Here is a 13464-nt window from a genome sequence, read left to right on the forward strand (position 1 = left end):
CCTTTTAAAACCTCTAATACCACGGATTCTGCCTCTTATATTTACTGAGTTATTCTTACTAGACTTTACCGCATAAAAAATAGTACCGGTAATGAAATATTTACCACATAAATTGGCGCCCGAACAGGGACACTTTCTCATCTCACGCGCCGGCGGTGCGTTGCAGGCCCGGTCTCCTGCCACAGCTGAACGGACAAAAACGCGTACCTGCAGGATTTCCTGTATCTCCCTCCGGCCAAGCGGGGGCGACTGAGGCTGCGATCAACACCCAGACGAGGCGGTGAGAAGTGCGAAGTATCCCGACCAGAGCCTAGCTGAGAGAGCAAGATCCGAGGTATACAGAGGCCCACCAGGTTCCGAAGTTCCGAGTCCAGTCGAGTCTAGTCCAGTCCGGTCCAGTTTCAGTTCCGTCCCGAGGCCTTCCGTTCCGAGCTACCCGGTGAGTACCATTACCGGGGAGGCATTTTACGTGCACATAGTCTGTGCCGGTCAAGACGGGTTTGGGTACACAAATCCGGTCTGCACTGTTTCAGCAGTGTATCTGTACTGTTTAGCAGTATATATGTATGTCTTGCATATAAATAAGTATTATCTAATGTCAGTATTATGTCAGTAACTAGTTTTCTATTAGTTATCATCGTTCGTTAAAACTGTTAAGTGTTAAATGTTTTAAATACGTTCTATATATTGTGGTATGAATGACTGTTCATTATTGTGTCCTTTGTATAAAGTGTGTTCTAGTAATAAGGTCTAAAAATGCCGCTCTTTTCGAAACTAAGACAGATCAAAACTAGAAAAGGTGTACTCGAAGAAGCTGTTCCCATTCCACCTAGGGACACTCCAGGGTACTTTATGTATCATAAACATGGCCTAGATGCCGTATTATTTCTTGACTTATGGGTGGACTACACCAAGGATTTGCCAGAAAATCAGAGATGGCCCGCAGCGGGGACCTGGGATGCAGATTGCATCATGAGAGTAGAAGAAGAATTATGGAAAAAGAAAGCCAGACAGTCACAGAAAGATGCCATTGAATTATGGCGTAAAGAATCATATAGACGTACAGAAAAAGCGCTCAGACAGGAAGAGAGAGGTAGAGAGAATTCAAATAAAGCCCGAGAAAATCTATTAATTGAGGAAGGTACCCGAGTAAAATCAGAACAGGTAAATAGACAAAGAAACACTCTTATGAATGGTATGTATCCTCTTCTGGCCGAAGGGTTACCTAAGGCTACCCCGGAAATACCAAAAGACTTAACTCCTCCATTGCTCCCGATAAAAGCACATCCCAAAACACATCCCAAAACAGCAAAGGACGTTTTCCTTTCCTCCTATTTAGATGACGTAGCTCCCGAGTATGCTAATGCCATACCACCCACACCGCTTGCCGATGGTGTTCAACACCAAGAGCATCCGTCTGTATCCCCGCAACTACAAACTCCTACACAAGTTCCCACAGGTCCGTCCGTTTCTACAGTTTTTCCCGCATCTACAATCTCTATCCTACGTCCAACGAATCCTTTCGTGCCTAGCACCTCAGATGGTGCTACAGGAGGTACGACAGACATGTTTGCCACACCGCCGCGAAATAAACAGACCCTTAGAGATTTAGCACTCCAACGTACACCCCAATAAGCGACATCCGACATGTTTAAAGAACAGCTTGTGGATTGTAGATACGATCCAGTGCCAGGCAGACAGGACAAATTGCTCATATCATCACTACGTATACGACGAGCCACATTATGTTTAATGACGATACCAGGAATGGGTGAACACCTAGACGAAATATATCGCTTTGTCCAAACAGGGCGAGGTCCAGAAAGTATTAACGAAGCTATGGAATACCAGAAAGTGGATGTCCAAAGACAACTACTACGTTTTTTCCTAAATTGCGTAATTAGGAATCAAGACAGGCCTGGGGCAGATCACGATACCATGCAAAGACTTGTCAAATAGGGTCAGAACATATCAGAAGAGAAACATGATAGACAGGCGTGTATAATCGCCATGTGTCGAAAGATCCGCAAGGAAGTAGAACGAATACATAAAGAAAGACGAGAAATAGACAGAGTAGAATCAGAAGAAGAGGAGGAGCAAGAATCAGAACAATTAGATACGATAGCTTATGTAGGTAGAGGAAGACCCCATAATAATACCAGAGGCTTTAATGATCCGATACGTCCGATACGTCCAGAATGCAATAGACATTTTCCAAACCCTATGTTAAATACAAGATCCCCGGAACACCTATTCCAAGCCGTTGATAAATTACTCCGAGATCGAAAGGGGTACCATATGCTCGATTCCATGGACGAACAAGAATTAGCCAGGTCAGCAGTACAATGGGCTGACAGTCCCAGCGAATACAATGATGATGTACTTGCACACACGTTTCTGAATCTTGACCCATACGAACAGCGTTTAGCTAGTATATACATGATTCAACATCTCCTTATATTATATAAAAGCCAACACTCCGATCCAGGACCCTTACCTGACATATTGACAGAACTACTCACGAATATATGGAGAGGGTCAGGTACTGATTTGATTAAAGAAATTCTAGAATTTCGAAACCAATATTTAACTTTCGTATGCCCAGAACACGTTCCAGTTCCCATTATGGGAAGAAACATGTATCACATAGATAGACAGAATCCGTTACGTGAAGTACACCCAATCAGAGGTGACGGTAATAACTTTACACGCGTGTTTGTGTACACGCCTATAACTAAACTGGAATTATTAGAAATGAAGAAAGTAGTACCCAGCCATGACAAGGACCCAGCAGGTTTCCACCTTGAAATAAAAGACATGTTACTCATGGGAGAGTATACCTACCCCGACATTATGAAAATATTAAAAGTCCTATTACCCGCCGGTGTTTACGAGAAACTCAAAGAAAAGGAATGGGAGGTGGGAGACCAAAAGATAGATTGGACAGCATTAGAAAACAAAGAGAGGGCCCGAGCTGCAGGAGCAGGGCTTGGGGAAAAGACTACAGCACTAGCAGGGCTACTAGTGCAGGTACTGCCACGTTTATTAACTACGAAAAAGGAAGACTGGGGTGCAATCTCAGCCTGTAAACAAAAACCAGATGAAGACACTAGTGATTTCTATTCCCGATTTGAAAAATGTTTTGGTATAAATAGTGGCATAAAAGCCAGTAGTGAGTCATATCCACATCTGTTTGTGACAAAATTAGTTGAAAATTCTCTGCTGCAAGTCAAGAATAGAGTATTGAAATTCGAAAGTACCTGGCAAGGTAATACCCCATCACAGATGTTACAGATGTTACAATATCACCACAATAGAATTAGAGAAGAACAAGAACATGAACAAAGACGTATGAAAGATACAAAAATGAAAATGCTTGTTGCACAGTCAGTTCCAGCCGATGGTCATCTAAAGGGTGATTCCGCAGGTCCTACGAAAGGGACATGCAACTATTGTAAACAACAAGGTCATTATATACACGATTGTCCAGTCCTGAAACATAATATTGCCACAGGTAGAACCCAGGAAAGACCACGTCTACCTAGACAGGATCAGAATCAACAACAAATCCCTCAACATGCACAACCTAGATTAGCTCCGCAACAACTAGCTCCGCAACAGGCAGCTCCACAACAGACCGTAGCACCACCACAAACGCAGCCTATTGCTACAACACAAGCAACGACACAACAGATGTATCAGTATGCACAAGCAGATTATCCCGATTATCAGCGATACACATGAAATAGCCTAGAGAGGGAAGTTGGCTTACCCCTTATTGAGGTTCCTGTAGACCAAGAGGGACCTTATGTACATAGTGAACTATTAGGGGAAGACAGAAAGTTTTTACTTGATACAGGGGCAAGCAGAACAACTATAAGACGCAGTGAAGTTCCAGGGGCACCCCTCTCAGGCTCACAGAATATTTCCCTTGGATTCTCAGGAAAACCTATAATCAATGATGTAACACAACCTCTTCCACTGACGGTTGGTCCATTGACACGAACTACAGATTTATTGCTTACTAAATCATGTCCAGAAAACTTGTTAGGTATAAAAACATTGAAAGCTCTAGGAGCTATAATATGTTGTTCTCCGGAAGGAGTACGACTATTTTTACGTGACTTTAAAGGTCACTACGTGTCCAGAGACATGGATCACCGACTGCAGAATTTACCTACACATTTATGGGCACAAGGCCCCACTGATGTTGGTTGCATGAACATTACACCATATCGTGTCACACTAAAAACAGGAGTAGTACTACCACGAATGCGACAATACAAGTTACCACCAGATGCTGTTGTGGCTTTACTGCAAATCATTGACGAGCTCATTGCACAAGGAGTGGTTGTCGAAACCGACTCCAATGTATGTAATTCCCCGATAATTCCGATTCTTAAAAGAACGGATCCAAAAGCACCACCAGTATATCGATTAGTTATTGATCTGCGCGAATTAAATAAATGTATTGTACCACAATACCCTGTGGTCCCAGATATCTCTTCATTACTAACAGCTATTGACTCAGAAGCAACGTTCTTCACTGTAATTGATCTCAAGAATGCTTTCTTTAGCGTCCCAATAGATCCGGAAAGTCAATATCTGTTCGGATTCAGTTTAAATGGACGAAGTTTTAAATTCACACGCGCACCTCAAGGATTTGTCACGTGGTTTAAGGCCACTCCCTATTTACAGTGCTAAGTTAGCTTAATCACGTTAGCTGTTGGAAAACCATCTTGTTGCTTTCGCTGCCTTTGCACCCGACACTGTTGTTACATGTTATTACTTTGAGAAATGCAGACTCGCTCTTGTCTCAAGTGAATGTTATTAATACATCCTTAACAGTTGCTAGTGCCCTTGGTCTGTACATCGAGTAAAGAACTGTTCTAGGACACTAGACGGTGCCGGCTGATTATGTTCAGGGTGATCGTACCACTGTTTAGTCACAACATGCACGCAGCTGCAAATACCAGAAAGTCGAGGGCTTTAATAACACAGCGCAGCATATTGTTAGGGCATTCGATAGAAGAGCTGTTGCAGAGAACACTGAGCTGATCCTGTGATGTGACACACCTGAGCTGATCTATACGGTATGGGGTCCCCTATGCAAGCCTATGAGACCTTCTAATAGTCTAATAATATTTTATTAGTAACTAGAGAAAGGAGGGTGGTTATTTTCCACAGTCATTATTAATATGATTGCTCCTTTTGTATTCTATGGTATTGTAACAATGTTAATGGTAATGATCTTAACCATTTGTCTACTTATGTTAGCCAAAGTACTTTATAACAGGACTCGAGTTTTATGAATAAATTCTTTAAACTTTACTGTGTCTTAAGTTATTCTGTTGTGGACTGATATATATGTGCAAACGGGTATTTCGGGTTCCCACCATTCCTGAGAATAACTAAGTTGCTTGTTCTGGGTTGTCTATACATTGGGACCGCCGAGCTAAATCTCGGATAACGAATGTGACACTAAGCTAGTCGGATAAGGGGTTCTTAGTTCTGAGGGGAGTTTCTGGTACACCACAATTCTCTAAGGTTCTGGTTTCCTGCGCATAGTTCTGAGCATACACAGAATCCCTACAACATGGCGCACCTAACGTTTGGTCTTAATATCTGAGATGCCTTAGTAGTGCTTTTTATTAGTCCACAACGCCCTCACTCTGGTTTCCGGATAACAGGAGTGACGGCTTAGCCTACCTAGGTTTTAGGCTATAGGTTCTTTCAAGCTTGATAATAAAAAAGGTTAAAATAATATAAGCCCAAGTGCTACTAAAGATCTCGTTGTATCTTTTTTTTCTGAGTCCTTATGGCGGTAGATATTCCCGCTCACAGTAGGGTGTCTCTGCGTGCTCATTTAAGGACGTATGGGGTGCCTGATGACGGGATGGCAGTGGTATTTGTCGTAAGTGCAAGTGCTACTTACCCTTATGAGTTGTTTTACTCTTGGGTTACCTTTGAGGCTGTGGAAGATGTCGATAAAACATTCCACAAATACACTGCTACACCGGTGCCTCTAAGGTATACGCCATATATGGCTCTGGAAATTCCTATCTCTACCTGGCAACACACTATTTGGTTTAATGGCGCCCTCCCCCACACGGTCACCCCGGCGAGACTGGGTCCTTTGTCTATTGAAGGAGCAACTTGGCCGGTGCTGGCCGGACATACACCTCATCCACGCTACCTGACGGTAGGAGTGGATAGCTTACGTATACTACACACTACCCTGATTACGGTCCATAGGGCGTTAGTGCAGTATGTGTCGCGCACTGTACAGGTGGGGGCACCTGCAGTTGCGGGACACGGGACTGATCATCATCATGCGGTTGTGATCAGTCCTGTAATGGTAAACGCGGTTGTTGGCAAGCGCCCCCAGAATAAGGATGAGTATCCTTATTGGCTTTCAGAGAAATTCGATCAACTAGAAGCCGTGTTTCCTAACACTAGTCCGGTGGATAAACACAGGATTCTCACTATTACTTTGCCAAAAGAACTAGTCCCAGACATTGTCGATTGTGACAATTGGGGCAAGGTCTTTGCCGCGACCTATTCGAAGTGCTTCGGTACTACGTCTATGTCGGTACTACCTTCCGTTATCAAGAAAGTCCAGGACGACCATGGTGCGGAAGCAGCTATTGAATTGGGAATGCGGCTTATCGACAGCTTCGATGTAGTATGTTCCATGATTATGGGAAATCTCAAAGGAGATGCCATGCAGTTTCAAGTGGGAAACATGATGGCACTTATTGCGGATGATGATAAGCCGAGGGAGTTTGCAAAAGTTATTGCAAAAGCCTATAGGATGGTTGGACGTAGTGCCCTGGGCGTGAAACCCGACATCAAAATTCCTGATGTAGTACAGCACACTAAAGTGAGTTCGTCTACAAAAGACGATAAACCAAACTTTCCAAAACAAAATTGGAGAGCCAAAAAACAAGATAAACAGCAACAGAAACAGGAGACCCGTCCAGCTTCCCCGGTTCAGGCATATGTTGAACGAACTTATGATTTGCGTGATCGTTCTCGTATTAAGTCACCTGATAGGTTTCAGGTTCCTGACCAGCGCTCTCCTCGTTCTTCACAGGAATCAGCGGCTTCACACTTTGGTGGCGGAGACCGTGGGAGAGGTCGGAGTGCTCAAGGACGTGAGCAACCCAGACAAGCGGACGTAAAAGGCAAACAGGAGGCTTCTGCACATCCGCGTCCTCCGTTTCAGAAAAAGAAAGTTGCTGCTATCTCAGCGAAGTATGCCTCAGATGGTGCGGACACAGCTTCTGAACATGAAATGGGCTTTGACGCTGCTAGACAGCGCGGCGGAAGTTACAGTAGTGCGGGGAGCACTGCGTCCATTTCTGGAGGCGACAGCAACTAAAATCTATGTAACAGTAGAAACTGCTGATACTCGCGTAGCCCCCCCTGAGAGATTATTTGACGTAGTCCTCAATATTGAGGGTGACATACAACGTAAAATTAACGCGGTATTTTGGGATAATCTAACGACCACCTATGATATACTATTGGCGGAGAAAGATTGGCCCCCGGCTTTCGTTCTAAACGCTCCAAGGGGGGAAGAAGTCATTCTTCCTTCTTTTGGACACGTAGTGCCCAAGGAGGAGTCTGAGAAGTTAGCCGAGGAGTGGGCGCGGGTGCTTGCACCTGCGTTGTATCGTAATCAGGTGGGGTGGGATAAAAGTTCTACCCTCCACGATTTTCCATTGCGGTCCGACCCCCAGCCACAACCCCAATACCCTATGCGACGTGAGGCTAGGTCTCATGTCGCGGCTATCCTTGAACAATTGGAATATCAGGGTGTAATTGAAACATGTGTGTCATCCATGAATAATCCTTTATTCACTGTAACGAAGCCTGACGGATCGTACCGCCTAGTTTTGGATTACCGGCACTTAAACTCGCACTGCCGGAATTGTGCGGTGCAAAATACCCATAGTTCAGCTCTCGTTGATAGTCTTGTGAGAAAAAGGTTCAAAACCACACTTGACTTGTCCAATGGTTTTTATTGCCATAACATATCCCCTCATAGTTATGAGTGGACCGCTTTTACTTCGGGTGGTAAACAAAAAGTGTTCAAAAGGCTTCCAATGGGCTATAAAAATAGTCCTGGGGTCTTTGCTGCCCGTGTGGTCTCTCTCTTAGAGATGGTAGACCCGGAGGCATACTCGTACGTTGATGACATCTACTTAACTGACGACGAGTTGCTTCCTCACCTTGCTCGCGTGGACAACATAATTTGTATGTTTGCGGACTTTGGTTACAAGTTTAACTTTAAGAAGTCCCACATTGCCGAGTACACTGTTTTATTCTTGGGGTACGAACTCAACAATGAGGGCCGAGGCTTGGCTCCGCAGTTCCTTGAGAAATGCGCACGCCTTCGTATCCCTACGACACTGAAACAACTTCAATCATTGCTGGGCTTTCTGAATTTCGGTCGTACCTACATTCCTGAATATGCCCAGCGTATCAAGCCATTATATGCCTTGGTACAACCTACTTTTACCAAATCTTGCTGGCTGCCAGAACATTCGGCTGCATTACACTCTTTGCAGTCTGACCTTCTTACTGCGATATATTTACAAACTCGTGATAACCACAAAAACCTGGTAATTAGAATTGTGCCGGGTGCTGAGGGGTTCACGTACTTAACTTACAATGAAGGCGACACAGTCCCCATTGCTTACAAATCTCATTTATATACTTCGGCTGAAATGCGTTTCTCCACTGTCGAAAAGGTTTTGACAGCTGTTCAGATGGCAATCCTGAAAGAACGAGCGCTATCACAGGGGAAACGCATGATGGTGGTAACACCATTCCCTGCCCTAGAGGCAGTCACTAAAGCAAGTGTGCCGAATTCTAAAGCTTTGCATCCACGGTGGATACAATGGGCAACCTCCTTAGCCTCACCTGATGTCGAATACATTTTTGACGCAGGACTTCAGACTCAGGAGAGTTTGGAGTATGAATTAGTTCATCCGGCTCCGCTTACATTGCGCCCGTTGGAGGACTTCCATTGTGTCATTTACACTGACGGGTCTGCGCAACCCGCAACTGGATCGAGGCACGCTTATTCAGCGGCTTGCGCAATTGTGGTTGGTACTTTCGTGAATGGAGAATTCGTTCAGGATGCGGTGCATACGCAGACCTTGGGTGATTGTACCGCACAATTGGCGGAGCTTAGAGCTCTGGTGCTTGCACTGGAGTTTGCTTATTATAAAGTCACTACTCTTATAGTGAGTGATTCTTACTATTGTGTTCAATCTTACAACGACAATCTGATGTTTTGGATCACGAATGGTTTTCGTGATTCAAAAGGTAGCACAGTGAAGCATAAAACGCTTTGGGCTAGGGTGGCTGAACTAAAAGGCAGTCTACCCCTTGTGAGTGTTATTCACACTCTTGGTCACCAACGAGTTGGTGTCCATGCTGTGGGTAACAGTTTGGCTGACGAGGCGGCTAAAACAGCAGTGGCAACATACTTAGTAGCAGCAGTTACAAGATCCAAAACAAAGATCGATGATGACATCTTGGCAGCTATTGCTGCAACAGAGACTGGGACAAACTTCCCTAGAGGTTTCCCTTCTAGATACCATTATCACTTAAGTCCTGATAACGTCCCGTTGGTGAGGATTAATGAGGTTGGGGATAGGGTTATTCCCAATTCGGACTGCAGGCCTGCTTTGGTACAGGCTGCGCATGAGGGTGTTGCGTCAGCGCACGCCGGAGTGTCCGCAACTGTGTCACTGTTGCAACAGCGTTATTGGTGGTACGGTTTGTACAAACATACACGGACTTATGTCCTCAATTGTGGAATTTGCCAGCAAATAAAGCCATCTGCGGTGGCGCGGCCACCACAAACGCAGCTGCATATATCTAATCAACCACTGGCGTGTGTTTATTTAGATCACTGCGGTCCTTTTTCCTCGGACACTGCGTACAAGTATATCTTGGTTGCAGTAGATTCGTGCACACGTTTTCTTTGGGTATGGCCACAAAGGAGTGCTGACGCTAGGACTGTCATCAAAGCATTGCGTGTCTTTATAGGGAGTTTTGCATGTGGCACCCTTCACTCTGATCAGGGCCCTGCGTTTGCCTCTAAGGCTTACAAAGAAGCCATGAAAAGTTTGGGGGTCCAAGTCAAATTTTCGTCTCCATATCGGCCTGAGGGCAATAGTGTTGTGGAACGAATGAACCGTGACCTAAAGCAATCATTGACGGCCCGGGTGTTAGGTACTGGCAAGAACTGGCTAGCCCATTTGTATGACGTCCAACGTGCACTTAATAATCTCCCTAGAAGGTCTCTGGGTGGGAGGACCCCGTACATGATGCTCTTCGGAGTTCGAATGTTTGTTCCTGACCTTGAGGGTCTCGACATGGCGGCGGCTGCCGCGCCTTTTGACTTAGATGACCACTGTACTGTTTTACAGAATCTTCAAGAAACAAGAGACACTCTAGCAAAAGAGCACGTATCTTCTGCGACCGAGGCTGGATTGCAGATTCCGGTAGTCGGCTGGCTACCCCGAGTTGGTGATCTGGTCCGTGAGAAGGTGGAGAAGAAAAAGGAGTTTGGACCCTCTTATCGTGCACCAGTGCCGGTGCTTGGAGTTGAGGGTACCCGCACAATTGTTTTGCCTCCACTTCCTGGTCACAGAGACAACAGGTACATTTCGGTTGACAATGTCAAGCTACACAGGGTGGCCGATACTTCATAGTCTGACACCTTCAGTTTCTTGCCCTTCAATGATGCGCAGTGCTGTTGTGGTGCGACCATCTGACGTAGTACCTGAGGTTGCCATTGAAATGCAAGTACTTTCTGATTCTGCTGTTTCACCTGCGGATGGTGCTTTACCTGATGATGCTGAATATTCATATCCTACTGATGTCCCATTGCCCCTTTTGCATTCAACTGACATTGTCCAGTCTAATTTTTCCTTTGGAACTGAATCATTGACTTCCACTGCCCCTTCCAAATTTTCTAAATTTTTTGCCTGGTTCAAGAGACAATTTTTGGTTCCCCCCTGGATTTACATCTGGCTGGTGCTAATTTGTATTTTTTTGTTCATGTCCATTGGTTTTGTGGTGGTATTTTTTAGGTTGATAAATGGACACTACCTGAATGAACGTTCTACAATTAGATTAATTAATGGAACTCTGGCCCCACATTCATCGTCGCACATCATGAAGAGGGACCTGACCTTTGTTAATATCACCGCCTGGCCTGTTCGTGATGGAATAGCATGGGATGCAGTTAAATTTCAAATTCATGGCCCCACGGAAGTGATTAATGTGCCATCTGTATATCGTGTCTCTATGGGTGATGTGGTGAAGCAGGACATTCGATCTGATGATTGGGATGTTAAAACTATAGAGACACTGTTTTCTGATTTAAAATACTATGCCGCTTTTGATGCTGAGGATTTGTATTTGAATAATGAGAACTATGCAGAGCAATTTTGTTATCAACATTATGGCACACATTTTCTCCATAGGGCAAACACATTTCGTAGTTTGGTTAACTTCACACAGTGGGAACATTGCCCTGCCCCGAAAATTGGAAGTTCAAAAACATTGATCGCAAAGTTTTCATATTTTTCAGATTTTAGTGTGACTAATAATGCTTCTTTTTATTTTAAGCTTAACAAAGACCCTGTTTCAAAGGTGCGTTTGACCCACACTAAATTGTTGTTTTCTAAGTCCTTCATGGATGATTTGGCAATTGGTGGGTATGACGTTTGGAAACAGACTATTGATCTCAAGTCAGTTTGGGGTACTAAATCTTGGCAGGTACAAGGTACAGAAGCTTTACATCGTGCCTGCCTGATCCCAAACCACATGTTGTTTTTAAATTCTACTGTTTTTCAGACAACCTGTTTTGGATTGGCTAGATCTAAAAACTTAAATTCCCCCTCGATCCCGGATCTGAGAGCTTATCCCGGTTGGGAGAATCACACAGATCTGTCCCTTACTATGTTGCAGTCTTTTGTCTCCAATTCCACCTTCAATATTAGTGCATTAGACCCTACAGGTTGGTTGATATGGCAGAAAAGTTCGGATACCTGTCAACGTAGATTTTTGGGGTTAATTCCCGGGTACATACAGGATAGAGTAGACCCACGTTTTCTGTCCTCACATACTGTCACTACCTACTCGGTAGGTAAATTATGTCAGACATGGTTGCAACATTCCACATTAGATTCTGTTAAACTTCACTTGTCACGTTTGCATGACAACGTTGATTTGAATGATTTTGTTAAGGGTCCCGCATTAGGAAGATCCAAAAGATGGGTGTATGCGGTTTACAACGAGGTTTGGAAGTTGTCACAGATTGAGGCTGCTTCCAGACTCCGTGCTATTGACCAAGCCAATATGGAAAAAGTATTGGCAGTAATAGATAATAGTATTAATACTTTATCTTCAAGAATATATACATTGGACAACATTATTTCATCTGTTGTAGATATTGTCCAGGACGATGTGTCTGTGTTGTATCATGGTCAAAATCAATTACGATCGATTATGCAATTTGCTTGGACTTTGCAGACGTTAAAGGCGGGGAAAGTACCATGGGATTACATGAATGTTTCGTCTTTATTCCGCCCGTTTAATCTGTCAGCAAAGCAACAATTCATGTCCATGAAAGATGCTACATATTCACTACTACATATAGAAAAGTTAGAACCTTTGCCTTTTTCTGTTGCTGAGTCGGATTATTCAGTGTGGCTCGTACATGGAATGGTAACTTTACCAATTTCTATGTATAAGTTTAGTTCTTGTATGAAACATTATGCCTTAGGCAGATTTGAAAAACTTGGTTCTGCATTTTTGCATGAAGTCTGGTCTCTCCCATTTACATATCAATGTGAGAGAGACGGCAAAGAAGTTTATTTGAAGGGTGAGGAGTGTACGACTGCTCCAGATCATTCAGTAGTGTGTAGACATATCCAATTACATGGATCATGTAATATGAATGCCCCTAATTTAGCTTGCGTGTTGAAGGGCATTCCTGTACAAGTTATAACGCCGTCGTTTACGCTGCTTGCTAATGGTAGTTATCTGCTTCTAAATAGTGAGGCTTGCTGTGGGATGTTAGCAGGAATTCCCTATATTGTTTCAGTTTCACGAAGAGTAGTTTGCTGTAATAACGTGCTTTTCCCACCCCCGCAAGGCCGGCTGGATATATCCATCTGGCCGACGATTCCAACCTTGAAAGCAGAGTTCAATAGGATGAGCAGAATAAGGGCTCTTTTGTCTCAAAAGGAGGTTGCGTTGACTTCATCACGAGAAACATTTCTCCTTCAAGTTGCGAACACTCGCACGGAAGTTCAAGCACTTTTGAATACTGACCTTCCCCTACATTTTGGCACACTAATACACACTATCTTCAATGCTTCTTCTACGACTGGTCTGGTGCACTTTTTTAAAATTGTAGGCTCTGGCCTT

Source organism: Triturus cristatus, chromosome 5_2, assembly GCF_964204655.1.
Source record: "Triturus cristatus chromosome 5_2, aTriCri1.1, whole genome shotgun sequence".
Taxonomy (NCBI): Eukaryota; Metazoa; Chordata; class Amphibia; order Caudata; family Salamandridae; genus Triturus; species Triturus cristatus.